Below are 2,898 nucleotides of genomic sequence, written 5' to 3'. Positions count from 1 at the left end.
CCTTAATTTGTAATGGCTAAAATTTCGTTTGCAAAAAATAAAAAAATGGTTAATTTTTGTTCTAAAAGGGGCATCTAATAGTCTATATATATAAACGCTCATGAACTTTATGAATATACTCCGTCTACATACATCTTTGGCTTATTTTGGTCCTCTTTCAACAACTGGCAATTTCAACAACTGGCATGACTGTAATTCCTAATTAACCTAATGTGAAAAAAAAATTAATTGCTTACAGAAACGTGTCTACATTCATTTTAGCGTTTTGTTTTCGATAGACACGAAGTTACACGTGACATCTTCCTATATAACCAACCCAACTGCATGCACCACAAGAATCATCAGATATCTTCCAAACCCTTAAAAAGATAACATAAGAATCACCGCAGAAATAAACCACCATGGTAGGACTCGACGAAGCTTTTATCCAAGCTCCAGAACACAGACCCAAAGCTCATCACAAACACTCCGATGACTACATTCTCTCCAAAGAGATCCCGACCATCGACCTCTCTTCTCTCCAGGACCCACACTCCGACAAGGCAGCGCTCACGACAGAGATTGCAGAAAGCATGCATGAGATGGGGGTTTTTCCAGGTGACCAACCATGGCTTGTCGTTGGACTTAAAGCGTCGGGTGGAGAAGACGGTGGCGGAGTTTTTCAGTTTACCATTGGAGGAGAAAAAAGAAGAGTGAAAAGAGATGAAGTGAACCCTATGGGTTATCACGACGGAGAACATACCAAAAACGTTAGAGACTGGAAAGAGATTTTCGATTTCTTTTTACAGGACTCGACGACGGTTCCGGCGTCTACCGTGCCGGAAGACACCGAGCTCAGGAAGCTGACAAACCCGTGGCCTCAAAACCCTTCGACTTTAGGTGACCATCCAAAACACACACTTTAAAACAATGGTTTTATTAGGGCCCGTTTATATAATGCTAATCATGTTTTGGTAGAGAGGTGTGCCAAGAATATGCAAGAGAAGTTGAGAAGTTAGCTTTCAAGCTTTTGGAACTTATCTCCATTAGCTTGGGTCTACCGGTGATCGGTTAACGGGGTACTTCAATGACCAAACAAGCTTTTTGAGGTTTAACCGTTACCCTCCTTGCCCGAACCCGGAGCTAGCATTAGGCGTTGGACGCCCACACAGACGCAGGAGTTATAACCGTCTTGGCCCAGATAATGTGGGTGGGTTACAAGTGAGCCGTAGATCGGATGGACAATGGATCTCGGTGAAACCGAACCCTGATGCTTTCATCATAACATTGGCAACTGCATGCAGGTAAAAACATGAACCAATTTTGAATGTATATGAAGGGCCGACACTGACATTTTGGAGGCTTTAAACTATTTAATAAGAAATTAAAAAAAATGTTTTTTTTAACAATTTAGGGATATATGTGTATATATATTAACTTGAAATTTTTTTGGGGGTCTAATGTATCTTGGTCATATAATATTTGTTGTGTGAGTAGGTATGGACAAATGACAAGTACTGGAGTGCAGAACATAGAGTGGTAGTGAATACAAGCAAAGAGAGATTCTCAATGCCATTCTTTCTTTTCCCATCCCATGAAGTCAACATTGAGCCATTGGAGGAGTTTATAAGCGCGAAGACAACCCGCCTTGTTACAAAAAGTACAATTGGGGCAAGTTCTTTGCTGCGAGAAACAGAAGTGATTACAAGAAGCTCCAAAGTGAGAGCATCCAGATTGATCACTTCAAGGCCGCTTAAGTAATCTTACTATGTTTATTAGCACAACATTTCCTAATAATGTCGATGAACACGACTCGTGTTCTACTTCTATATCAATATGTGGTTGAAATACATTGTGTTTATTTTATAATAATAAAAGAAGCACTTAACCACAAATTTACAGAACATAGGCACACAGAGATATTTTGCATACCATTTTTCTTCCTCCCATCACAAGAAGACAACGTTAAAGCATTAGATACGTGCAAGACCCGCCTTGCTACAAAAACTACCTGATTAGGGATGACGGAAGTTATGTTTCAAACAACGTAAAATGATTTAAAAATCTCCAGCTGAATCTGTACATAATACATAATGTTTTTGCTAAAAACAAACTCTAAACATGATGTAGCCTGGATTTATACATGGGATCACTAGATATATACATGATAAACCTAAATTTATTTGTACTATAATAGGACTTAGTTTAGAACATTGTTATTGAGTTTATATTTGTCAGCTACTTTTATTTTAATTGTATCATGATATAGCTATATTCGTCGAGAATGCGTACTAGCTAGACCTTTTAAACAGTACTATAATCAAAAAGTCAAAGTAATGCTATTTTTGTTTTTCATTAATACATTTTTTTGTAACTTCATTAACACATATTGACATCGTTAACTGCGAATATTTTTTAGAACAATTTGTTTTGAGAGCAACATCGTTGCATGAATTATAATAAAAAATATATATTTTTATCTGTTTTCATAACCCTTATAATCTCGCGACCTCTTTTTCACAATATTAATTTATTTGCAAATGGGGTGTGGGGTGGGGGGGGGGGGGGAAGGGGTTTAATAGAAGAGAATATCAAAATATTGTTCACAAAGCAATAATATAATCTGTGATTATCAGTTAAAGGGGAAATTATATATTTGTGCTACGAAAAAAGAAACGAATATATAAATCAAAAGGAAAAAGAAAAAAGAAACAATTTTTTTTTAAAAAGTTCAAGAAAGGTAAAAAATACTATACTTACAAAAAAAATCAATGGAAAAAGATGGTCGAAAAAGGGGAGTAGGTGGGGGCACACGAGTGAAAAACTGATTCAACTCACCGAGTCAAAGAAAAAACGCGCACTCAACTCGCTGAAGCTACCACAAGTTGCTTTTTTTTTAAATATCATTTTATTTTTTAC

At 36.9% G+C, this 2,898-nt stretch overlaps 1 pseudogene; it reads left to right on the top strand.

Moving 5' to 3' along the window:
- The first annotated feature begins 355 nt into the window (after positions 1-355).
- Positions 356-1,863, top strand: LOC108860918 (flavanone 3-dioxygenase 2-like; annotated as a pseudogene).
- The last annotated feature ends 1,035 nt before the right edge of the window (positions 1,864-2,898 follow it).

Source organism: Raphanus sativus, unplaced genomic scaffold (genome assembly GCF_000801105.2).
Source record: "Raphanus sativus cultivar WK10039 unplaced genomic scaffold, ASM80110v3 Scaffold2295, whole genome shotgun sequence".
Taxonomy (NCBI): domain Eukaryota; kingdom Viridiplantae; phylum Streptophyta; class Magnoliopsida; order Brassicales; family Brassicaceae; genus Raphanus; species Raphanus sativus.
Note: the sequence above shows the minus strand (reverse complement) of the source record. Positions and strands in the feature narration are given on the sequence as shown.